The sequence below is a fragment of the Pseudophryne corroboree genome, unplaced genomic scaffold (genome assembly GCF_028390025.1).
Source record: "Pseudophryne corroboree isolate aPseCor3 unplaced genomic scaffold, aPseCor3.hap2 scaffold_1023, whole genome shotgun sequence".
NCBI lineage: Eukaryota > Metazoa > Chordata > Amphibia > Anura > Myobatrachidae > Pseudophryne > Pseudophryne corroboree.
This window is the reverse complement of record NW_026967650.1, coordinates 70,620-94,386: the sequence shown is the minus strand read 5'-3', so window position 1 is coordinate 94,386 and position 23,767 is coordinate 70,620. Positions and strand designations below refer to the sequence as shown.

Here is a 23,767-nt window from a genome sequence, read left to right as displayed (position 1 = left end):
ACATATTTTCAGATGAACATGGGAGGGCAGAAGGCTGCCTAATACTGAAGCACCCCCAAACAACAAACCAAATGCAACAACTAGTGCAAGCATTCCTGGGGGAAGGCCTGCAGCAGATGGATTTGCATATGGTGATGTTATCCAAGCAGTGGGTCAAAGTTGGCTTCAACCCTCATCTGCATATGAAAAGAGAAAAGGGGCGTGCAGGGCATGGCGGCCTTTTGTGGTGCTTGGATGACCCCTAGATCGCATTAAACACCCCCACCCTCCTTTGGTGTGGGGCTCATGTTGGCCATGCCCCATCCCATGAAGCATTCAAGCTGATTTCTTGCAGCAGCTGGGCACTGTAACAGCTCCAGAGCTGCTCTGTAAGGCAAGTAAAAGGGTGTGGGCCCTGCAGCACTACCTGTAGTTTGCATTGTGCATTGGAAGGCACAAAGTAAGCAGACGGGAGGAGAAGTCAGGATAGTGCACAAGGGTATAGAAGTCAGGATAGTGCACAAGGGTATAGAAGCACCTTCCTGATTATAGTATCTCACCTGGGTGTGCTGCCCCTGCGATTTCCCCAAATGTGGGAAACTTGACTGCATAATTTGTGTTTCCCCTGGTCGGCTCTCATATAATTCAGATCTCTTTGTCTCAGGTCTATCTCCAGCCTAGTTTGCTGTCTGTTTCCACTTCTTTTTTCTTGAGCCCCTCCCTTCTATACCCTTGTGGACTATCCTGACTTCTCCTCCTGTCTGCTTACTTTGTGCCTTCCAATGCACAATGCAAACTACAGGTAGTGCTGCAGGGCCCACACCCTTTTACTTGCCTTACAGAGCAGCTCTGGAGCTGTTACAGTGCCAAGCTGCTGCAAGAAATCAGCTTGAATGCTTCAGGGGCTGGGGCATGGCCAACATGAGCCCCACACCGAAGGAGGGTGGGGGTGTTTAATGCGAACTAAGGGTCATCCAAGCGCCGCAAAAGGCCGCCATGCCCTGCATACCCCTTTTCTCTTTTCATATGCAGATGAGGGTTCCAGCCAACTTTGGCCCACTGCTTGGATGACATCACTATATGCATATCCGTCTTCTGCAGACCTTCCCCCAGGAATGCTTGTACTAGTTGTTGCATTTGGTTTGTTGTTTGGGGGTGCTTCAGTATTAGGCAGCCTTCTGCCCTCCCATGTTCATCTGAAAATATGTGTTCTCACTGCAGTTGTTGTCCCCAGATGAGAGTTCCCTTGTGCTGCCTCAGTTGAATCTCCTTTACTCTAAAACTTGTAAAACTTAGCAAAAGTGTTTACTAAATAGCTGCTCGGCAAAGTTGCAATGCCGAGACTCCCCGACCAGCTGCCCAGGATGAACCCACCTTTCTAGTAGAATGGGTCTTCACCTAATTCAGTAACGGCAATCCTGCCGTGGAATGAGCATGCTGAATCTTACCACAGATCCAGCGCATAATTGTCTACATGGAAGCAGGACACCCAATCCTGTTGGGAGCATACAGGACAAACAGAGCCTCTGTTTTCCTAATCTGAACCGTTCTGGTGACATAAATTTTCAAAGTTCTGACCACAGCCAGAGACTTTGACTCAACGAAGGTGTCAGTGGCCAAAGGCACCATGTGGAAAGATGAACCACCTTCGGCAGAAATAGTTGACGTGTCCTCAAATCTGCTCTATCTTCATGAAATATCAAATAAAGGCTCTTGTGATACTGCATGGTTTGTACTGTTTTCCATGTGCTCCCAGATCTTTCAAGCAAGAAGCATGGTCAAGAAAGTTCTGTTTGAAAAGAAACAACATTTACTGTCATTGTTATAGAATTTGGGAGAAAAAACAAGAAGAAATCTGCACTGTTGACGCACTGGACAGAATGAATGAATCATAAAATATAACCTTTATTAAGTATGTATTAAAATTGGATAAATATTAATATTATTATCCCAAACTGCAGTGAAACATAAAGGTTAAAATCACAGAACTAACATACATGTGCATAAGAAGAATAAAGAGATGTGAAAAAAAGGTTTAAAAAGCGTGTCCGTGTGTGATTATTTTTGAAGGCACAACCCTGGCGGGGTTGTTTATATAGATATATATGTTGCAAATAATCACTTTCTAGCGTAATGTTATTAAATAGCTGTTAGTATCTATGTCGTCAGGTACCACTGGGTCGTATCCTATATACTCCTGTGGGAAACTTGACTGCATAATTTGTGTTTCCCCTGGTCGGCTCTCGTATAATTCAGATCTCTTTGTCTCAGGTCTCTCTCCAGCCTAGTTTGCTGTCTGTTTCCACTTCTCTTTTCTTGAGCCGCTGCCTTCTATGCCCTTGTGCACTCTCCAGACTTCTCCTATCTGCTTACTTTGTGCCTTCCAACGCACAATGCAAACTACAGGTAGTGCTGCAGGGCCCACACCCTTTTACTTGCCTTACAGAGCAGCTCTGGAGCTGTTACAGTGCCCAGCTGCAGCAAGAAATCAGCTTGAATGCTTCAGGGGCTGGGGCATAGCCAACATGAGCCCCACACCGACGGAGGGTGGAGGTGTTTAATGCAAACTAGGGGTCAGCCAAGCGCCGCAAAAGGCCGCCATGCCCTGCATGCCCCTTTTCTCTTTTCATATGCAGACGAGGGTTGAAGCCAACTTTGACCCACTGCTTGGATGACATCACCATATGCAAATCCATCTGCGGCAGGCCTTCCCCCAGGAATGCTTGCACTAGTTGTTGCATTTGGTTTGTTGTTTGGGGGTGCTTCAGTATTAGGCAGCCTTCTGCCCTCCCATGTTCATCTGAAAATATGTGTTCTCCCTGCAGTTGTTGTCCCCAGATGAGAGTTCCCTTGTGCTGCCTCAGTTGAATCTCCTTTACTTGACAGAGATGTGCCTGAGCAGCGGCCCTCCCCAGCCCTATCCCAAATCATACTTATTTTGCATAGGAGATACCATGGTCATGAAGATTGTTCTCCCAGGGTTAGGTTCATTCATTGCGTTCTGGGTATGCTGACCTCTGTGATTTCCCCAAATGTGGGAAACTCAACTGCATTATTTGTGGTAGTGGGGGACTGTGTTTGTGCTTTCCTCTGGTCAGCTCTGGTAAAAGTCAGATTTCTTTGTCTCAGATCTTCCTCTAGCCTTGTTCTTCTTTCAAGAGTTCCCTTGTGCTGCCTCAGTTGGATCTCCTTCACTTGACAGGGGGGTGCCCGAGCAGCGACCCTCCCCAGCTCTAGCCCAACTCCTACTTACCTGCCAGGTGAGATACTATGATCATGAAGTTGCTTCTCCCAGGGCAAGGCTCACCCATTGCACTCTGGGTGTGCTGCCCCTGCGATTTCCCCAAATATGGGAAACTTGATTGCATAATTTGTGTTTCCCCTAGTCGGCTCTCATATAATTCAGATCTCTTTGTCTCAGGTCTCTCTCCAGCCTAGTTTGCTGTCTGTTTCCACTTCTTTTTTCTTGAGCCCCTCCCTTCTATACCCTTGTGCACTATCCTGACTTCTCCTCCTGTCTGCTTACTTTGTGCCTTCCGATGCACAATGCAAACTACAGGTAGTGCTGCAGGGCCCACACCCTTTTACTTGCCTTACAGAGCAGCTCTGGAGCTGTTACAGTGCCAAGCTGCTGCAAGAAATCAGCTTGAATGCTTCAGGGGCTGGGGCATGGCCAACATGAGCCCCACACCGAAGTAGGGTGGGGGTGTTTAATGCGAACTAAGGGTCATCCAAGCGCCGCAAAAGGCCGCCATGCCCTGCATACCCCTTTTCTCTTTTCATATGCAGATGAGGGTTCCAGCCAACTTTGGCCCACTGCTTGGATGACATCACTGTATGCAAATCCGTCTTCTGCAGACCTTCCCCCAGGAATGCTTGTACTAGTTGTTGCATTTGGTTTGTTGTTTGGGGGTGCTTCAGTATTAGGCAGCCTTCTGCCCTCCCATGTTCATCTGAAAATATGTGTTCTCCCGGCAGTTGTTGTCCCCAGATGAGAGTTCCCTTGTGCTGCCTCAGTTGAATCTCCTTTACTTGACAGAGATGTGCCTGAGCAGCGGCCCTCCCCAGCCCTATCCCAAATCATACTTATTTTGCATAGGAGATACCATGGTCATAAAGATTGTTCTCCCAGGGTGAGGTTCATTCATTGCATTCTGGGTATGCTGACCCCTGTGATTTCCCCAAATGTGGGAAACTCAACTGCATTATTTGTGGTAGTGGGGGACTGTGTTTGTGTTTTCCTCTGGTCAGCTCTGGTAAAAGTCAGATTTCTTTGTCTCAGATCTTCCTCTAGCCTTGTTCTTCTTTCGAGAGTTCCATTGTGCTGCCTCAGTTTGATCTCCTTCACTTGACAGGGGGGTACCCGAGCAGCGACCCTCCCCAGCTCTAGCCCAACTCCTACATAACTGCCAGGTGAGATACTATGATCATGAAGGTGCTTCTCCCAGGGCAAGGCTCACCCATTGCACTCTGGGTGTGCTGCTCCTGCGATTTCCCCAAATGTGGGAAACTTGACTGCATAATTTGTGTTTCCCCTGGTCGGCTCTCGTATAATTCAGATCTCTTTGTCTCAGGTCTCTCTCCAGCCTAGTTTGCTGTCTGTTTCCACTTCTCTTTTCTTGAGCTGCTGCCTTCTATGCCCTTGTGCACTCTCCTGACTTCTCCTGTCTGCTTACTTTGTGCCTTCCAACGCACAATGCAAACTACAGGTAGTGCTGCAGGGCCCACACCCTTTTACTTGCCTTTCAGAGCAGCTCTGGAGCTGTTACAGTGCCCAGCTGCTGCAAGAAATCAGCTTGAATGCTTCAGGGGCTGGGGCATAGCCAACATGAGCCCCACACCGACGGAGGGTGGAGGTGTTTAATGCGAACTAAGGGTCATCCAAGCGCCGCAAAAGGCCGCCATGCCCTGCATACCCCTTTTCTCTTTTCATATGCAGATGAGGGTTCCAGCCAACTTTGGCCCACTGCTTGGATGACATCACCGTATGCAAATACGTCTTCTGCAGACCTTCCCCCAGGAATGCTTGTACTAGTTGTTGCATTTGGTTTGTTGTTTGGGGTGCTTCTGTATTAGGCAGCCTTCTGCTCTCCCATGTTCATCTGAAAATATGTGTTCTCCCTGCAGTTGTTGTCCCCAGATGAGAGTTCTCTTGTGCTGCCTCAGTTGAATCTCCTTTACTTGACAGAGATGTGCCTGAGCAGCGGCCCTCCCCAGCCCTATCCCAAATCATACTTATTTTGCATAGGAGATACCATGGTCATGAAGATTGTTCTTCCAGGGTGAGGTTCATTCATTGCATTCTGGGTATGCTGACCCCTGTGATTTCCCCAAATGTGGGAAACTCGACTGCATTATTTGTGGTAGTGGGGGACTGTGTTTGTGCTTTCCTCTGGTCAGCTCTGGTAAAAGTCAGATTTCTTTGTCTCAGATCTTCCTCTAGCCTTGTTCTTTTTTTGAGAGTTTCCTTGTGCTGCCTCAGTTGGATTTCCTTCACTTGACAGGGGGGTGCCCGAGCAGCGACCCTCCCCAGCTCTAGCCCAACTCCTACTTACCTGCCAGGTGAGATACTATGATCAGGAAGGTGCTTCTCCCAGGGCAAGGCTCACCCATTGCACTCTGGGTGTGCTGCTCCTACGATTTCCCCAAATGTGGGACACTTGACTACATAATTTGTGTTTCCTCTGGTCGGCTACTCGTATAATTCAGATCTCTTTGTCTCAGGTCTCTCTCCAGCCTAGTTTGCTGTCTGTTTCCACTTCTCTTTTCTTGAGCCCCTGCCCTTGCCCTTGTGCACTCTCCTGACTTCTCCTGTCTGCTTACTTTGTGCCTTCCAACGCACAATGCAAACTACAGGTAGTGCTGCAGGGCCAACACCCTTTTACTTGCCTTACAGAGCAGCTCTGGAGCTGTTACAGTGCCCAGCTGCTGCAAGAAATCAGCTTGAATGCTTCAGGGGCTGGGGCATAGCCAACATGAGCCCCACACCGATGGAGGGTGGAGGTGTTTAATGCGAACTAAGGGTCATCCAAGCGCCGCAAAAGGCCGCCATGCCCTGCATACCCCTTTTCTCTTTTCATATGCAGATGAGGGTTCCAGCCAACTTTGGCCCACTGCTTGGATGACATCACCGTATGCAAATCCGTCTTCTGCAGACCTTTTCCCAGGAATGCTTGTACTAGTTGTTGCATTTGGTTTGTTGTTTGGGGGTGCTTCAGTATTAGGCAGCCTTCTGCTCTCCCATGTTCATCTGAAAATATGTGTTCTCCCTGCAGTTGTTGTCCCCAGATGAGAGTTCCCTTGTGCTGCCTCAGTTGAATCTCCTTTACTTGACAGAGATGTGCCTGAGCAGCGGCCCTCCCCAGCCCTATCCCAAATCATACTTATTTTGCATAGGAGATACCATTGTCATGAAGATTGTTCTCCCAGGGTGAGGTTCATTCATTGCATTCTGGGTATGCTGACCCCTGTCATTTCCCCAAATGTGGGAAACTCGACTGCATTATTTGTGGTAGTGGGGTACTGTGTTTGTGCTTTCCTCTGGTCAGCTCTGGTAAAAGTCAGATTTCTTTGTCTCAGATCTTCCTCTAGCCTTGTTCTTTTTTCAAGAGTTTCCTTGTGCTGCCTCAGTTGGATCTCCTTCACTTGACAGGGGGGTGCCCGAACAGCGACCCTCCCCAGCTCTAGCCCAACTCCTACTTACCTCCCAGGTGAGATACTATGATCAGGAAGGTGCTTCTCCCAGGGCAAGGCTCACCCAATGCACTCTGGGTGTGCTGCTCCTACGATTTCCCCAAATGTGGGACACTTGATTACATAATTTGTGTTTCCTCTGGTCGGCTCTCGTATAATTCAGATCTCTTTGTCTCAGGTCTCTCTCCAGCCTAGTTTGCTGTCTGTTTCCACTTCTCTTTTCTTGAGCCGCTCCCTTCTATGCCCTTGTGCACTATCCTGACTTCTCCCGTCTGCTTACTTTGTGCCTTCCAACGCACAATGCAAACTACAGGTAGTGCTGCAGGGCCCACACCCTTTTACTTGCTTTACAGAGCAGCTCTGGAGCTGTTACAGTGCCCAGCTGCTGCAAGAAATCAGCTTGAATGCTTCAGGGGCTGGGGCATAGCCAACATGAGCCCCACACCGAAGGAAGGTGGAGGTGTTTAATGCAAACTAGGGGTCATCCAAGCGCCGCAAAAGGCCGCCATGCCCTGCACACCCCTTTTTTATTTTCATATGCAGACGAGGGTTGAAGCCAACTTTGACCCACTGCTTGGATGACATCACCATATGCAAATCCATCTGCTGCAGGCCTTCCCCCAGGAATGCTTGCACTAGTAGTTGCATTTGGTTTGTTGTTTGGGGGTGCTTCAGTGTTAGGCAGCCTTCTGCCCTCCCATGTTCATCTGAAAATATGTGTTCTCCCTGCAGTTGTTGTCCCCAGATGAGAGTTCCCTTGTGTTGCCTCAGTTGAATCTCCTTTACTTGACAGAGATGTGCCTGAGCAGCGGCCCTCCCCAGCCCTATCCCAAATCATACTTATTTTGCATAGGAGATACCATGGTCATGAAGATTGTTCTCCCAGGGTGAGGTTCATTCATTGCACTCTGGGTATGCTGACCCCTGTGATTTCCCCAAATGTGGGAAACTCGACTGCATTATTTGTGGTAGTGGGGGACTGCGTTTGTGCTTTCCTCTGGTCAGCTCTGGTAAAAGTCAGATTTCTTTGTCTCAGATCTTCCTCTAGCCTTGTTCTTCTTTCGAGAGTTCCCTTGTGCTGCCTCAGTTGGATCTCCTTCACTTGACAGGGGGTGCCCGAGCAGCAATCCTCCACAGCTCTAGCCCAACTCCTACTTACCTGCCAGGTGAGATACTATGATGTTCACTGTTAGGGCAATCAGGATGTGGAATTCCCTGCCAGGGAAGGTGGTAATGGCGGACTCTGTAATTGGATTTAAAAAAGGAATGGATACATTTCTGAATGAAAAAGCTATCCAAGGTTATAATACTTAAAATATCAACATGGTTAATCCGGGGGTAACATGAGTTATAGTAACTAACTAGTCATAAAACATTATTCAGCAAGTATGTAGAATCATCACAACTTAAAACAGGTTGAACACGATGGGCAATTTGCCTCTATTCAACCTCAAAAACTATGTTACTATATGTTACTATATTACTATGTTACTGTAGTATACAGAACACCACAATGTAATGAGCAGTGATAGTGAGCACTGATGAGGATACTAGAACTGACACTGAGCAGCAAGATGCAGCACTGGACTATAAGTAATGTACTGTAGTATGCTGAGCACCACAATGCAGCACAAGACAATGAGCAGTGATACTGAGCACTGATGAGGATACTACTGAGAACTGACACTGAGCAGGAGAGACACACTACTAGTATTACTGAGCAGCAATAAGTAACCACTGATACTGAGCACTGATATTGAGATTTCCACTGAGAGAACATAGAAACGTCCTCTCCGCTCTCTCTTCAATGCACGAGTAAAAATGGCGGCAACGCGCAGCTCTTTTTATGGAATCCGAATCTCGAGAGAATCCGACAGCGGGATGATGACATTTTCCCTTGTTCAGGTTTTCCGAGTCAGGCGGGAACAACCGAGCCTGCCTCGGACCAGTGTAAACCACGTGGAGTTCGTCGGGAATTCGGTTCTCGGAGAACCGAACCCGCTCCTCTCTACCTTATACCCATCAATTTTTTTATTTTCAATCTAAGCCCCTGCAGTTTTCTGTAAGCATCTGCTTCGCTATGATGATCAACAAGTCACAAGGGCAAACACTCAGGGCTTGAGGCGTAGATCTTAGGACCAGCTGCTACAAGCATGGCAGAGGTGTCACTATCACTGGTGACACCCAGAGAGGTGGCGAAGGAGATTGTAATGCAGTGCGCGCAGATAAGCAGCGCAATGGTAAAAAGGAGGCATGGTTTCATAGGTAGGGGCGTGGCCTGGTGGCCTGAATCTACATTTTGTTGCTCCGGGTGTCCCGGGGGTTGGGGGCTGCACCCGGGGACTAGTGTGTGTGCGGTGCTGGCTCCTGCACAGTGACAGGGCATGGCCACCCAGCATGACGCCTCCATTCTTGACCATGCTGTAATTGCAGTCGCACTGCAGTTCAGCGTGATCATAAAAAATGGTGTAGCCTCCTGCTGGTGCAGACTGTATGTGCGCGCAGGAAGCCGCCACCATTTTTGTGATCACAGCGGCTGAATGTGATGTCATACAGCCGCTGTGACCACGCCCCCTGTGTCTCCTCCGTTGCAGACCCCATTTTGAAGCCTTGCCCCCGCACCGCTCCATCCCTGACTTGGAAATGGAGTGTTGCTGACCCCCCTCTCCCCCCCCGCCCCGATTGACAGGCAGAGGCGATCGCATTCTCTGCGGGGTGCCGCAGAAAATGCAGGCACATGCGTATGCTGTTAGCAATTTTTGCAGTTGGATCGCTTATTGTGATTGCATTCCAACCTGAATCAGGCCCTATTACCTATCACAATGCGCTGCGGGCAGTACAAAATTGGGTTAATATAGGAGTAAAACTCCCAGACCTGTGCTCCTTAACTGTACCTGGTGGCTAGTGGAGCGGCTGCCCAGTAATCAGTGTCCACGCCAGTGCGCACACGGTCCACCCCCTACGGCCACGCTCCCCTTCATCAGCGGCCTCGTGATCCGGAAGGGCGGTGTGTGTGTGACTGACCTTAGGAAGAAACTGGAGCCTCCGCTGCAGTGACCCAGCAACCAGGGCACGGGAGTATACAGCGCCGCTGGGAGTGATGAAGCTGCAGTAAAGATGTCTATTAGACCTAGCCTGCTGCAGCCCTTGTAGATTCTCATAAAACAAGTTCTTCTTTTCTTGTCAAAATTAATAGCTAAGAATAGGCTGCCTGAGGCAGGCCCCTGTTAAGTGGCCTGCTACTGAAGGCACCAACTACAAACTGAGCTCCCTGTTCATGGAAGCGGGGTTATAGAGGAGGATGCGCTGAGCATCTTGGGAACAGTCAAAAGCTTTGAGCCGGTTGGTGCCTCAGATCAAGATCCTACTCTACACCCCAATGTGAATCCTTGTGGAGTCCAGTGTACCCCACAGAAGAAATTAATGTGTCACACCCATTGGCAGCAACCTTAGAATAGCTGCTGACGGGCACAATTGAGAAAGGAAGGGGGGGGGGGGGGACATTTGAATCCAGCACATAGATGCAATTCAAATATGTAATTTGTACCTTCCTATTTTAAAATATAATGGATGAACCTCACCCTGTGAGAACAATCTTCATGATCAAGAGATCTCATATGCAAAATAAGTATGAGTTGGGATAGGGCTGGGGAGGGTGGCTGCTCGGGCAGCCCCTCCCCCGTCAAGTTAAGGAGATTCAACTGAGGACGCACAAGGGAACTCTCGTCTGGGGACAACAACTGCAGGGAGACCACATCTGTTCAGATGAACATGGGAGGGTGGAAGGCTGCCTAATATTGAAGCACCATCAAATATCAAACCATATGCAACAACTAGTACAAGCATTCCTGGGGGAAGGTCTGCAGAAGACGGATTTGCATACGGTGATGTCATCCAAGATGTGGGCCAAAGTTGGCTGGAACCCTCATCTGCATATGAAAAGAGAAAAGGGGCATGCAGGGCATGGCGGCCTTTTGCGGTGCTTGGATGACCCCTAGTTCGCATTAAACACCCCCACCCTCCTTTGGTGTGGGGCTCATGTTGGCCATGCCCCATCCCCTGAAGCATTCAAGCTGATTTCTTGCAGCAGCTGGGCACTGTAACAGCTCCAGAGCTGTTCTGTAAGGCAAGTAAAAGGGTGTGGGCCCTGCAGCACCACCTGTAGTTCGCATTGTGCATTGGAAGGCACAAAGTAAGCAGACGGGAGGAGAAGTCAGGATAGTGCGCAAGGGCATCCTTTTCTCTTAGTCCGTAGAGGATGCTGGGGTCACATTAAGAACCATGGGGTATAGACGGGATCCGCAAGAGACATGGGCACTTTAAGACTTTCAAAGGGTGTGAACTGGCTCCTCCCTCTATGCCCCTCCTCCAGACTCCAGTTATAGGAACTGTGCCCAGGGAGACGGACATTTCGAGGAAAGGATTTATTGTTAAACTAAGGTGAGCATCTTACCAGCTCACACCTTAAGCATGCCGCAGAACGTGGCATTCAACAGAACACAAGCCAACGGCATGAACAATTGCAGCAAAAAGCTGACCAGAACCATAACATAACATGTGTATAACCACAAGTAATAACTGCAGACACAGTATGGACTGGGACGGGTGCCCAGCATCCTCTACGGACTAAGAGAAAAGGATTTACCGGTAGGTATTAAAATCCTATTTTCTCATACGACCTAGAGGATGCTGGGGTCACATTAAGAACCATGGGGTTATACCAAAGCTCTTGAACGGGTGGGAGAGTGCGTACGACTCTGCAGCACCGAATGACCCAACTTGAGGTTATCATCAGCCAAGGTATCAAACTTGTAAAACTTAGCAAAAGTGTTTACTAAATAGCTGCTCGGCAAAGTTGCAATGCCGAGACTCCCCGACCAGCTGCCCAGGATGAACCCACCTTTCTAGTAGAATGGGTCTTCACCTAATTCAGTAACGGCAATCCTGCCATGGAATGAGCATGCTGAATCTTACCACAGATCCAGCGCATAATGGTCTACATGGAAGCAGGACACCCAATCCTGTTGGGAGCATACAGGACAAACAGAGCCTCTGTTTTCCTAATCTGAACCGTTCTGGTGACATAAATTTTCAAAGTTCTGACCACAGCCAGAGACTTTGACTCAACGAAGGTGTCAGTGGCCAAAGGCACCATGTGGAAAGATGAACCACCTTCGGCAGAAATTGTTGACGTGTCCTCAATTCTGCTCTATCTTCATGAAAGATCAAATAAAGGCTCTTGTGATACTGCATGGTTTGTACTGTTTTCCATGTGCTCCCAGATCTTTCAAGCAAGTAGCATGGTCAAGAAAGTTCTGTTTGAAAAGAAACAACATTTACTGTCATTGTTATAGAATTTGGGAGAAAAAACAAGAAGAAATCTGCACTGTTGACGCACTGGACAGAATGAATGAATCATAAAATATAACCTTTATTAAGTATGTATTAAAATTGGATAAATATTAATATTATTATCCCAAACTGCAGTGAAACATAAAGGTTAAAATCACAGAACTAACATACATGTGCATAAGAAGAATAAAGAGATGTGAAAAAAAGGTTTAAAAAGCGTGTCCGTGTGTGATTATTTTTGAAGGCACAACCCTGGCGGGGTTGTTTATATAGATATATATGTTGCTAATAATCACTTTCTAGCGTAATGTTATTAAATAGCTGTTAGTATCTATGTCGTCAGGTACCACTGGGTCGTATCCTATAAACTCCCTTCACTCAATAGGGGTTACCTCCCGGGAAGCCATCCCCATTGGCGAATTTGTGGGGGTGATTGAGTATAACCGGTAAGCTAACCTCCAATTTGTGGGGTGCTTAGGTAGATGGGGATCACTTATTTCTCTGTGTCCCCTAAGACTATATTCCTAAATTCAATACCACAGGGGGATAGCTTTCTATATCGGATAAGGAATCACTTGATAGGGAAATCTCTATGCATCATGGAAAGATCATATTTATTAATATCCAAACTAAAAAAATGATGAATAGCTTTAATTTAGCTGTTTAGATATAGTTAATTGGCGAGATATACCAACAGGTGCGGTTGCCTTAAGGAATATGGCAATTCCAATATAAATAGCAGCCCTCCTTCATATAATCAGCCAGATCTTATTAAATCTGGTCCAGATATAGCCGTTCAGATATACTTAATTGACAACATATATCAATCGGTGGGGTTGCCTTAAGGAATATAGCAATTCCAATTCTCATATAAATAGCAACCTTCCTTCATATATTCAGCCAGATCTTATTTAATCTGATCTAGGCGTAGGCAATAATGCTTTCCTTAGAGGTATAGCCACCTCAATTCTTATTAGGAAGCAAAGTGTCTGTCATAATGGTTTATCCAATTCATCTAAGAAATAATATATTCCATGTGTCAGAGATTCATTACTCTCTATTTACACTGTTAAAGAGTTAATTCTTATTATGTTACAGTGTAATGAAATTATCATATAGGGAGATGTGGCAATTCCATGTGCTATATATATAATAACCCTTAGTGGTCCAGATTCCACAATGAGGAATTTTCTTATAAACCGCTGAAACACACAGCTGTTTGACTGACTTCCAAATATATCTATCTCACTTTGTAACAGTCTTATGATAGAGAAACTGTTACATATTCGGTCACTTAGTTATCTAAAGGTAAACAGACTCAGTGTGAGGGTAATATAATATATCAAATGCGCTGTCAATAATCGTGGTAACTGGTGTAATAATGTGGTATATTGAGTATGCTAGTAAGGCATATAACTGCTCTCCAGCCTTTAAGTGTTACCAATCAATTTGTTACACTGTAAAGGATTTATGGTGTCCTGTTAGGACATGCAGCTGCTAGGCTGACTCAAAGATTTATCCATTTGTAACAATTATGTAACAGTTATATACATGTTACTGGTATTACATAGAAATAGTATGACACAGGCCAGCAGTCCCATGTGTCTAGATTCCACAATAGGAGATTTTCTTTGTCTTATAAACTGCTGGAACACACAGCTGCTAGACTGACTTCAAATATATATATTACTTTGTAACAGTCTTATAGTAAAGAGACTGTTACACACTGTCATTTAGTTATCTCAAGGTTAGCAGATTCTGTGTGAGGATAGTGTTCTGTTAGAACATGCAGCTGCTAGGCTGACTCATAGAAAATGTATCCATTTGTAACAAATGACACATACAGCATTAAATTAATATCTATAGCAGCCCATGTGACATCTCTACTCTTATCATAATTGTCTGGTTATTGCCAATCTGGACAGCAGGAGTGATATATATTCACTAGTCCCAATATCCCATCATATAAATATACCCACACTGATATACTTTCTTATCAAGAGTTATTAGTAGCTATCTGTATGCACTTTAGACATTGTATCTGCTAAGTGACATCATATCTAGTGTATTCCTTTCTTATAGCTCAGCTTCTATTCCCTATTAGTGGAGACTAACAGCTAACATCATAATCATATATTTTTGTTTTATAACATTTCACATGAGTCAAATACACGCGGACACGCCGTGCCCTACACGTGTGTTTCACTGCATCTATGGCAACTTACATTAAAGCTAACAAGAAAGCACACTCGTTCTGTCTTTAAACTGATAAAAGAAACCCCAATAATATGGGGCATGCAAAAATTGAGATAAAACTCAGTTTTGCTCCTCTCCACGGAAATCTTTAATAAAAGGCGAAATATTTGTTAGTTCTGAAGAGAAACCAGAGCATGACCAAGATTCCACCTGTCGCCTGAGTGCCATGCCAGCAGTTCTCATTGAGCTCAAAGTGAGCACCCAATTTGAAAGAAAGATAGCAGATTTCTCACCAGGCTTCCCCTAGCTATAAACATGGTTTGTACTCTTTTCCATGTGTTCCCAGATCTTTCAAGCAATTAGTATAGTCAAGAAAGTTCTGTTTGAAAAGAAACAAACATTTACTGTCATTTCTATGCAAATGAGCTTACATTAAAGCACACTCGTTCTATCTTTAAACAGATAAAATTAAACCCCAATAAGATGGGGAATGCAAAATTTGAGATAAAACTCAGTTTTGCTCCTCTCCACGGAAATCTTTAGTAAAAGGCGAAAGATTTGTTCGTTCTGAAGAGAAACCAGAGCATGACCAAGATTCCACCTGTCGCCTGAGTGCCATGCCAGCAGTCCTCATTCAGCTCAAAGTGAGCACCCAATTTGAAAGAAAGAAAGCAGATTTCTCACCAGGCTTCCCCTTGCTATAAGCATGGTTTGTACTCTTTTCCATGTGCTCCCAGATCTTTCAAGCAAGTAGCATGGTCAAGAAAGTTCTGTTTGAAAAGAAACAGACATTTACTGTCATTGTTATACAAATAAACTTACATTAAAGCCAACAAGAAAGCACACTCATTCTGTCCTTAAACTGATAAAAGAAACCCCAATAATATGGGGCATGCAAAAATTGAGATAAAACTCAGTTTTGCTCCTCTCCACGGAAATCTTTAATAAATGGCGAAAGATTTGTTCATTCTGAAGAGAAACCAGAGCATGACCAAGATTCCACCTGTCGCCTGAGTGCCATGCCAGCAGTCCTCATTCAGATCAAAGTGAGCGCCCAATTTGAAAGAAAGCAGATTTCTCACCTGGCTTCTCCTTGCTATAAGCATGGTTTGTACTGTATTCCATGTGCTCCCAGATCTTTCAAGCAAGTAGCATGGTCAAGAAAGTTCTGTTTGAAAAGAAACAAACATTTACTGTAATTTCTATGCAAATGAGCTTTCATTAAAGCACACTCATTCTATCTTTAAACCGATAAAAGAAAATCCAAAAAGATGGGGCATGCAAAAATTGAGGTAAAACTCAGTTTTGCTCCTCTCCACGGAAATCTTTAGTAAAAGGCGAAAGATTTGTTCGTTCTGAAGAGAAACCAGAGCATGACCAAGATTTTCATCTGAAAATATGTGTTCTCCCTGCAGTTGTTGTCCCCAGATGAGAGTTCCCTTGTGCTGCCTCAGTTGAATCTCCTTTACTTGACAGAGATGTGCCTGAGCAGCGGCCCTCCCCAGCCCTATCCCAAATCATACTTATTTTGCATAGGAGATACCATGGTCATGAAGATTGTTCTCCCAGGGTGAGGTTCATTCATTGCATTCTGGGTATGCTGACCCCTGTGATTTCCCCAATGTGGGAAACTCGACTGCATTATTTGTGGTAGTGGGGGACTGTGTTTGTGCTTTCCTCTGGTCAGCTCTGGTAAAAGTCAGATTTCTTTGTCTCAGATCTTCCTCTAGCCTTGTTCTTCTTTCGAGAGTTCCCTTGTGCTGCCTCAGTTGGATCTCCTTCACTTGACAGGGGGTGCCCGAGCAGCAATCCTCCACAGCTCTAGCCCAACTCCTACTTACCTGCCAGGTGAGATACTATGATCTTCACTGTTAGGGCAATCAGGATGTGGAATTCCCTGCCAGGGAAGGTGGTAATGGCGGACTCTGTAATTGGATTTAAAAAAGGAATGGATACATTTCTGAATGAAAAAGCTATCTAAGGTTATAATACTTAAAATATCAACATGGTTAATCCGGGGGTAACATGAGTTATAGTAGCTAACTAGTCATAAAACATTATTCAGCAAGTATGTAGAATCATCACAACTTAAAACAGGTTGAACACGATGGGCAATTTGCCTCTATTCAACCTCAAAAACTATGTTACTATATGTTACTATATTACTATGTTACTGTAGTATACAGAAAACCAAAATGCAATGAACAGTGATAGTGAGCACTGATGAGGATACTAGAACTGACACTGAGCAGCAAGATGCAGCACTGGACTATTAGTAATGTACTGTAGTATGCTGAGCACCACAATGCAGCACAAGACAATGAGCAGTGATACTGAGCACTGATGAGGATACTACTGAGAACTGACACTGAGCAGGAGAGACACACTACTAGTATTACTGAGCAGCAATAAGTAACCACTGATACTGAGCACTGATATTGAGATTTCCACTGAGAGAACATAGCCACGTCCATTCCGCTCTCTCTTCAATGCACGAGTAAAAATGGCGGCAACGCGCAGCTCTTTATATGGAATCCGAATCTCGCGAGAATCCGACAGCGGGATGATGACATTTTCCCTTGTTCAGGTTTTGCGAGTCAGGCGGGAACAACCGAGCCTGCCTCGGACCAGTGTAAACAACGTGGAGTTCGTGGGGAATTCGGTTCTCGGAGAACCGAACCCGCTCCTCTCTACGTTATACCAATCAATTTTTTTATTTTCAATCTAAGCCCCTGCAGTTTTCTGTAAGCATCTGCTTCGCTATGATGATCAACAAGTCACAAGGGCAAACACTCAGGGCTTGAGGCGTAGATCTTAGGACCAGCTGCTACAAGAATGGCAGAGGTGTCACTATCACTGGTGACACCCAGAGAGGTGGCGAGGGAGATTGTAATGCAGTGCGCGCAGATAAGCAGCGCAATGGTAAAAAGGAGGCATGGTTTCATAGGTAGGGGCATGGCCTGGTGGCCTGAATCTACATTTTGTTGCTCCGGGTGTCCCGGGGGTTGGGGGCTGCACCCGGGGACTAGTGTGTGAGCGGTGCTGGCTCCTGCACAGTGAAAGGGCATGGCCACCCAGCATGACGCCTCCCTTCTTGACCATGCTGTAATTGCAGTCGCACTGCAGTTCAGCGTGATCATAAAAAATGGTGTAGCCTCCTGCTGGTGCAGACTGTATGTGCGCGCAGGAAGCCGCCACCATTTTTGTGATCACAGCGGCTGAATGTGATGTCATACAGCCGCTGTGACCACGCCCCCTGTGTCTACTCCGTTGCAGACCCCATTTTGAAGCCTTGCCCCCGCACCGCTCCATCCCTGACTTGGAAATGGAGTGTTGCTGACCCACCTATCCCCCCCCGCCCCGATTGACAGGCAGAGGCGATCGCATTCTCTGCGGGGTGCCGCAGAAAATGCAGGCACATGCGTATGCTCTTAGCAATTTTTGCAGTTGGATCGCTTATTGTGATTGCAATCCAACCTGAATCAGGCCCTATTACCTATCACAATGCGCTGCGGGCAGTACAAAATTGGGTTAATATAGGAGAAAAACCCCCAGACCTGTGCTCCTTAACTGTACCTGGTGGCTAGTGGAGCGGCTGCCCAGTAATCAGTGTCCACGCCAGTGCGCACACGGTCCACCCCCTACGGCCACGCTCCCCTTCATCAGCGGCCTCGTGATCCGGAAGGGTGGTGTGTGTGTGACTGACCTTAGGATGAAACCGGACCCTCCGCTGCAGTGACCCAGCAACCAGGGCACGGGAGTATACAGCGCCGCTGGGAGTGATGAAGCTGCAGTAAAGATGTCTATTAGACCTAGCCTGCTGCAGCCCTTGTAGATTCTCATAAAACAAGTTCTTCTTTTCTTGTCAAAATTTATAGCTAAGAATAGGCTGCCTGAGGCAGGCCCCTGTTAAGTGGCCTGCTACTGAAGGCACCAACTACAAACTGAGCTCCCTGTTCATGGAAGCGGGGTTATAGAGGAGAATGCACTGAGCATCTTGGGAACAGTCAAAAGCTTTGAGCCGGTTGGTGCCTCAGATCAAGATCCTACTCTACACCCCAATGTGAATCCTTGTGGAGTCCAGTGTACCCCACAGAAGAAATTAATGTGTCACACCCATTGGCAGCAACCTTAGAATAGCTGCTGACGGGCACAATTGAGAAAGGAAGGGGGGGGGGGGACATTTGAATCCAGCACATAAATGCAATTCAAATATGTAATTTGTACCTTCCTATTTTAAAATATAATGGATGAACCTCACCCTGTGAGAACAATCTTCATGATCAAGAGATCTCATATGCAAAATAAGTATGAGTTGGGATAGGGCTGGGGAGGGTGGCTGCTCGGGCAGCCCCTCCCCCGTCAAGTTAAGGAGATTCAACTGAGGAAGCACAAGGGAACTCTCGTCTGGGGACAACAACTGCAGGGAGACCACATCTTTTCAGATGAACATGGGAGGGCGGAAGGCTGCCTAATACTGAAGCACCATCAAATATCAAACCATATGCAACATCTAGTACAAGCCTTCCTGGGGGAAGGTCTGCAGCAGACGGATTTGCATACAGTGATGTTATTCAAGCAGTGGGCCAAAGTTGGCTGGAACCCTCATCTGCATATGAAAAGAGAAAAGGGGCGTGCAGGGCATGGCGGCCTTTTGCAGTGCTTGGATGACCCCTAGTTCTCATTAAACACCCCCACCCTCCTTTGGTGTGGGCTCATGTTGGCCATGCCCCATCCCCTGAAGCATTCAAGCTGATTTCTTGCAGCAGCTGGGCACTGTAACAGCTCCAGAGCTGTTCTGTAAGGCAAGTAAAAGGGTGTGGGCCCTGCAGCACCACCTGTAGTTTGCATTGTGCGTTGGAAGGCACAAAGTAAGCAGACGGGAGGAGAAGTCAGGATAGTGCGCAAGGGCATCCTTTTCTCTTAGTCCGTAGAGGATGCTGGGGTCACATTAGGAACCATGGGGTATAGACGGGATCCGCAAGAGACATGGGCACTTTAAGACTATCAAAGGGTGTGAACTGGCTCCTCCCTCTATGCCCCTCCTCCAGACTCCAGTTATAGGAACTGTGCCCATGGAGACGGACATTTCGAGGAAAGGATTTATTGTTAAACTAAGGTGAGCATCTTACCAGCTCACACCTTAAGCATGCCGCAGAACGTGGCATTCAACAGAACACAAGCCAACGGCATGAATAATTGCAGCAAAAAGCTGACCAGAACCATAACACAACATGTGTATAACCACAAGTAATAACTGCAGACACAGTATGGACTGGGACGGGTGCCCAGCATCCTCTACAGACTAAGAGAAAAGGATTTACCGGTAGGTATTAAAATCCTATTTTCTCATACGACCTAGAGGATGCTGGGGTCACATTAAGAACCATGGGGTTATACCAAAGCTCTTGAACGGGTGGAAGAGTGCGTACGACTCTGCAGCACCGAATGACCCAACTTGAAGTTATCATCGGCCAAGGTATCAAACTTGTAAAACTTAGCAAAAGTGTTTACTAAATAGCTGCTCGGCAAAGTTGCAATGCCGAGACTCCCCGACCAGCTGCCCAGGATGAACCCACCTTTCTAGTAGAATGGGTCTTCACCTAATTCAGTAACGGCAATCCTGCCATGGAATGAGCATGCTGAATCTTACCACAGATCCAGCGCATAATGGTCTACATGGAAGCAGGACACCCAATCCTGTTGGGAGCATACAGGACAAACAGAGCCTCTGTTTTCCTAATCTGAACCGTTCTGGTGACATAAATTTTCAAAGTTCTGACCACAGCCAGAGACTTTGACTCAACGAAGGTGTCAGTGGCCAAAGGTACCATGTGGAAAGATGAACCACCTTCGGCAGAAATTGTTGACGTGTCCTCAATTCTGCTCTATCTTCATGAAAGATCAAATAAAGGCTCTTGTGATACTGCATGGTTTGTACTGTTTTCCATGTGCTCCCAGATCTTTCAAGCAAGTAGCATGGTCAAGAAAGTTCTGTTTGAAAAGAAACAAACATTTACTGTCATTGTTATGCAAATAAACTTACATTAAAGCTAACCAGAAAGCACACTCGTTCTGTCTTTAAACTGATAAAAGAAACCCCAATAATATGGGCATACCTCCCAACTTTGTCGGCTCGCAAAGAGGGACACACGCGCGGCGAAGTCGCACGCGCTCCCAAAAAGGGCGTGGCCTAAGTAAAAAGGGGCATGGCTTCGCGGGAGGACCCGCGATCGCGAGTCACGCCCCCGTTTTCGGCACTGAGGGGGCATGCCCAGCGCTCTGTGAGCCGCTGGCATGCCACCTCTCCCTCTGACTTCAGTGAATAGACGCTGTGCGCACAGCGACTATTCACCGCTGCTCTGCTAAGCAGGGCAGCGACAGACAGAGCCTCCCAACTGTCCTCCCCACCGCGGGACACTGCGGCCCGCAGGTGGGACAGCGGGACAGTCCCCAAAAAACGGGACTGTCCCGCGAAAATCGGGACAGTTGGGAGGTATAATATGGGGCATGCAAAAATTGAGATAAAACTCAGTTTTGCTCCTCTCCACGGAAATCTTTAGTAAAAGGCGAAAGATTTGTTCGTTCTGAAGAGAAACCAGAGCATGACCAAGATTCCACCTGTCGCCTGAGTGCCATGCCAGCAGTCCTCATTCAGCTCAAAGTGAGCACCCAATTTGAAAGAAAGAAAGCAGATTTCTCACCAGGCTTCCCCTTGCTATAAACATGGTTTGTACTCTTTTCCATGTGCTCCCAGATCTTTCAAGCAATTAGTATGGTCAAGAAAGTTCTGCTTGAAAAGAAACAGACATTTATTGTCATTGTTATGCAAATAAACTTACATTAAAGCTAACAAGAAAGCACACTCGTTCTGTCTTTAAACTGATAAAAGAAACCCCAATAATATGGGGCATGCAAAAATTGAGATAAAACTCAGTTTTGCTCCTCTCCACGGATAATCTTTAATAAAAGGCGAAAGATTTGTTCGTTCTGAAGAGAAACCAGAGCATGACCAAGATTCCACCTGTCGCCTGAGTGCTGTGCCAGCAGTCCTCATTCAGATCAAAGTGAGCGCCCAATTTGAAAGAAAGCAGATTTCTCACCTGGCTTCTCCTTGCTATAAGCATGGTTTGTACTGTATTCCATGTGCTCCCAGATCTTTAAAGCAAGTAGCATGGTCAAGAAAGTTCTGTTTGAACATAAATAAACATTTACTGTCATTTCTATGCAAATGAGCTTACATTAAAGCACACTCATTCTATCTTTAAACCGGTAAAAGAAACCCCAAAAAGATGGGGCATGCAAAAATTGAGATAAAACTCGGTTTTGCTCCTCTACACGGAAATCTTTAGTAAGAGGCGAAAGATTTGTTCGTTCTGAAGAGAAACCAGAGCATGACCAAGATTTTTATCTGAAAATGTGTTCTCCCTGCAGTTGTTGTCCCCAGATGAGAGTTCCCTTGTGCTGCCTCAGCTGAATCTCCTTTACTTGACAGAGATGTGCCTGAGCAGCGGCCCTCCCCAGCCCTATCCCAAATCATACTTATTTTGCATAGGCGATACCATGGTCATGAAGATTGTTCTCCCAGGGTGAGGTTCATTCATTGCATTCTGGGTATGCTGACCCCTGTGATTTCCCCAAATGTGGGAAACTCGACTGCATTATTTGTGGTAGTGGGGGACTGTGTTTGTGCTTTCCTCTGGTCAGCTCTGGTAAAAGTCAGATTTATTTGTCTCAGATCTTCCTCTAGCCTTGTTCTTCTTTCGAGAGTTCCCTTGTGCTGCCTCAGTTGGATCTCTTTCACTTGACAGGGGGGTGCCCGAGTAGCGACCCTCCCCAGCTCTAGCCCAACTCCTACTTACCTGCCAGGTGAGATACTATGATCATGAAGGTGCTTCTCCCAGGGCAAGGCTCACCCATTGCACTCTGGGTGTGGTGCCCCTGCGATTTCCCCAAATGTGGGAAGCTTGACTGCATAATTTGTGTTTCCCCTGGTCGGCTCTCGTATAATTCAGATCTCTTTGTCTCAGGTCTCTCTCCAGCCTAGTTTGCTGTCTGTTTCCACTTCTTTTTTCATGAGCCCCTCCCTTTTATACCCTTGTGCACTATCCTGACTTCTCCTCTTGTCTGCTTATTTTGTGCCTTCCAATGCACAATGCAAACTACAGGTAGTGCTGCAGGGCCCACACCCTTTTACTTGCCGTACAGAGCAGCTCTGGAGCTGTTACAGTGCCCAGCTGCTGCAAGAAATCAGCTTGAATGCTTCAGGGGCTGGGGCATAGCCAACATGAGCCCCACACCGAAGGAGGGTGGAGGTGTTTAATGCGAACTAGGGGTCATCCAAGCGCCGCAAAAGGCCGCTATGCCCTGCACGCCCCTTTTCTCTTTTCATATGCAGACGAGGGTTGAAGCCAACTTTGACCCACTGCTTGGATGACATCACCGTATGCAAATCCATCTGCTGCAGGCCTTCCCCCAGGAATGCTTGCACTAGTTGTTGCATTTGGTTTGTTGTTTGGGGGTGCTTCATTATTAGGCAGCCTTCTGCCCTCCCATGTTCATCTGAAAATATGTGTTCTCCCTGCAGTTGTTGTCCCCAGATGAGAGTTCCCTTGTGCTGCCTCAGTTGAATCTCCTTTACTTGACAGAGATGTGCCTGAGCAGCGGCCCTCCCCAGCCCTATCCCAAATCATACTTATTTTGCATAGGAAATACCATGGTCATGAAGATTGTTCTCCCAGGGTGGGGTTCATTCATTGCATTCTGGGTATGCTGACCCCTGTGATTTCCCCAAATGTGGGAAACTCGACTGCATTATTTGTGGTAGTGGGGGACTGTGTTTGTGCTTTCCTCTGGTCAGCTCTGGTAAAAGTCAGATTTATTTGTCTCAGATCTTCCTCTAGCCTTGTTCTTCTTTCGAGAGTTCCCTTGTGCTGCCTCAGTTGAATCTCCTTCACTTGACAGGGGGGTACCCGAGCAGCGACCCTCCCCAGCTCTAGCCCAACTTCTACTTACCTGGCAGGTGAGATACTATGATCATGTAGGTGCTTCTCCCAGGGCAAGGCTCACCCATTGCACTCTGGGTGTGCTGCTCCTGCGATTTCCCCAAATGTGGGAAACTTGACTGCATAATTTGTGCTTCCCCTGGTCGGCTCTCGTATAATTCAGATCTCTTTGTCTCAGGTCTCTCTCCAGCCTAGTTTGCTGTCTGTTTCAACTTCTCTTTTCTTGAGCCGCTCCCTTCTATGCCCTTGCGCACTATCCTGACTTCTCCCGTCTGCTTACTTTGTGCCTTCCAATGCACAATGCAAACTACAGGTAGTGCTGCAGGGCCCACACCCTTTTACTTGCCGTTCAGAGCAGCTCTGGAGCTGTTACAGTGCCCAGCTGCTGCAAGAAATCAGCTTGAATGCTTCAGGGGCTGGGGCATAGCCAACATGAGCCCCACACCGAAGGAGGGTGGAGGTGTTTAATGCGAACTAGGGGTCATCCAAGCGCCGCAAAAGGCCGCCATGCCCTGCACGCCCCTTTTCTCTTTTCATATGCA

At 46.8% G+C, this 23,767-nt stretch overlaps 20 non-coding genes and 1 pseudogene across 20 annotated transcripts; 14 read left to right on the top strand and 7 right to left on the bottom strand.

The window, feature by feature from the left end:
* Positions 1 to 2,908: 2,908 nt before the first annotated feature.
* LOC134988126 (U1 spliceosomal RNA) lies at positions 2,909 to 3,072 on the top strand. The gene has a single exon (XR_010193653.1). It is a non-coding gene; the product is annotated as a U1 spliceosomal RNA (small nuclear RNA).
* Positions 3,073 to 3,224: 152 nt separating this feature from the next.
* Positions 3,225 to 3,359, top strand: LOC134988063 (U1 spliceosomal RNA; annotated as a pseudogene).
* Positions 3,360 to 4,061: 702 nt separating this feature from the next.
* Positions 4,062 to 4,225, top strand: LOC134988073 (U1 spliceosomal RNA). Its single transcript, XR_010193601.1, has one exon. It is a non-coding gene; the product is annotated as a U1 spliceosomal RNA (small nuclear RNA).
* Positions 4,226 to 4,377: 152 nt separating this feature from the next.
* LOC134988055 (U1 spliceosomal RNA) lies at positions 4,378 to 4,540 on the top strand. The gene has a single exon (XR_010193586.1). It is a non-coding gene; the product is annotated as a U1 spliceosomal RNA (small nuclear RNA).
* Positions 4,541 to 5,210: 670 nt separating this feature from the next.
* Positions 5,211 to 5,374, top strand: LOC134988085 (U1 spliceosomal RNA). The gene has a single exon (XR_010193613.1). It is a non-coding gene; the product is annotated as a U1 spliceosomal RNA (small nuclear RNA).
* A 152-nt stretch (positions 5,375 to 5,526) lies between these two features.
* LOC134988047 (U1 spliceosomal RNA) lies at positions 5,527 to 5,690 on the top strand. Its single transcript, XR_010193580.1, has one exon. It is a non-coding gene; the product is annotated as a U1 spliceosomal RNA (small nuclear RNA).
* A 668-nt stretch (positions 5,691 to 6,358) lies between these two features.
* Positions 6,359 to 6,522, top strand: LOC134987983 (U1 spliceosomal RNA). Its single transcript, XR_010193523.1, has one exon. It is a non-coding gene; the product is annotated as a U1 spliceosomal RNA (small nuclear RNA).
* Positions 6,523 to 6,674: 152 nt separating this feature from the next.
* LOC134988067 (U1 spliceosomal RNA) lies at positions 6,675 to 6,837 on the top strand. The gene has a single exon (XR_010193598.1). It is a non-coding gene; the product is annotated as a U1 spliceosomal RNA (small nuclear RNA).
* A 671-nt stretch (positions 6,838 to 7,508) lies between these two features.
* LOC134987971 (U1 spliceosomal RNA) lies at positions 7,509 to 7,672 on the top strand. The gene has a single exon (XR_010193512.1). It is a non-coding gene; the product is annotated as a U1 spliceosomal RNA (small nuclear RNA).
* Positions 7,673 to 14,300: 6,628 nt separating this feature from the next.
* Positions 14,301 to 14,416, bottom strand: LOC134988090 (U5 spliceosomal RNA). Its single transcript, XR_010193618.1, has one exon. It is a non-coding gene; the product is annotated as a U5 spliceosomal RNA (small nuclear RNA).
* A 275-nt stretch (positions 14,417 to 14,691) lies between these two features.
* Positions 14,692 to 14,807, bottom strand: LOC134988076 (U5 spliceosomal RNA). The gene has a single exon (XR_010193605.1). It is a non-coding gene; the product is annotated as a U5 spliceosomal RNA (small nuclear RNA).
* Positions 14,808 to 15,093: 286 nt separating this feature from the next.
* Positions 15,094 to 15,209, bottom strand: LOC134988088 (U5 spliceosomal RNA). Its single transcript, XR_010193616.1, has one exon. It is a non-coding gene; the product is annotated as a U5 spliceosomal RNA (small nuclear RNA).
* A 270-nt stretch (positions 15,210 to 15,479) lies between these two features.
* LOC134988084 (U5 spliceosomal RNA) lies at positions 15,480 to 15,595 on the bottom strand. The gene has a single exon (XR_010193612.1). It is a non-coding gene; the product is annotated as a U5 spliceosomal RNA (small nuclear RNA).
* A 144-nt stretch (positions 15,596 to 15,739) lies between these two features.
* Positions 15,740 to 15,902, top strand: LOC134988038 (U1 spliceosomal RNA). Its single transcript, XR_010193572.1, has one exon. It is a non-coding gene; the product is annotated as a U1 spliceosomal RNA (small nuclear RNA).
* Positions 15,903 to 20,714: 4,812 nt separating this feature from the next.
* LOC134988097 (U5 spliceosomal RNA) lies at positions 20,715 to 20,827 on the bottom strand. Its single transcript, XR_010193624.1, has one exon. It is a non-coding gene; the product is annotated as a U5 spliceosomal RNA (small nuclear RNA).
* Positions 20,828 to 21,113: 286 nt separating this feature from the next.
* Positions 21,114 to 21,230, bottom strand: LOC134988095 (U5 spliceosomal RNA). Its single transcript, XR_010193623.1, has one exon. It is a non-coding gene; the product is annotated as a U5 spliceosomal RNA (small nuclear RNA).
* Positions 21,231 to 21,500: 270 nt separating this feature from the next.
* Positions 21,501 to 21,616, bottom strand: LOC134988086 (U5 spliceosomal RNA). Its single transcript, XR_010193614.1, has one exon. It is a non-coding gene; the product is annotated as a U5 spliceosomal RNA (small nuclear RNA).
* A 142-nt stretch (positions 21,617 to 21,758) lies between these two features.
* Positions 21,759 to 21,922, top strand: LOC134988107 (U1 spliceosomal RNA). The gene has a single exon (XR_010193634.1). It is a non-coding gene; the product is annotated as a U1 spliceosomal RNA (small nuclear RNA).
* A 152-nt stretch (positions 21,923 to 22,074) lies between these two features.
* LOC134988056 (U1 spliceosomal RNA) lies at positions 22,075 to 22,237 on the top strand. Its single transcript, XR_010193587.1, has one exon. It is a non-coding gene; the product is annotated as a U1 spliceosomal RNA (small nuclear RNA).
* A 674-nt stretch (positions 22,238 to 22,911) lies between these two features.
* On the top strand, positions 22,912 to 23,075 carry LOC134988105 (U1 spliceosomal RNA). Its single transcript, XR_010193632.1, has one exon. It is a non-coding gene; the product is annotated as a U1 spliceosomal RNA (small nuclear RNA).
* Positions 23,076 to 23,227: 152 nt separating this feature from the next.
* LOC134987993 (U1 spliceosomal RNA) lies at positions 23,228 to 23,390 on the top strand. The gene has a single exon (XR_010193533.1). It is a non-coding gene; the product is annotated as a U1 spliceosomal RNA (small nuclear RNA).
* The last annotated feature ends 377 nt before the right edge of the window (positions 23,391 to 23,767 follow it).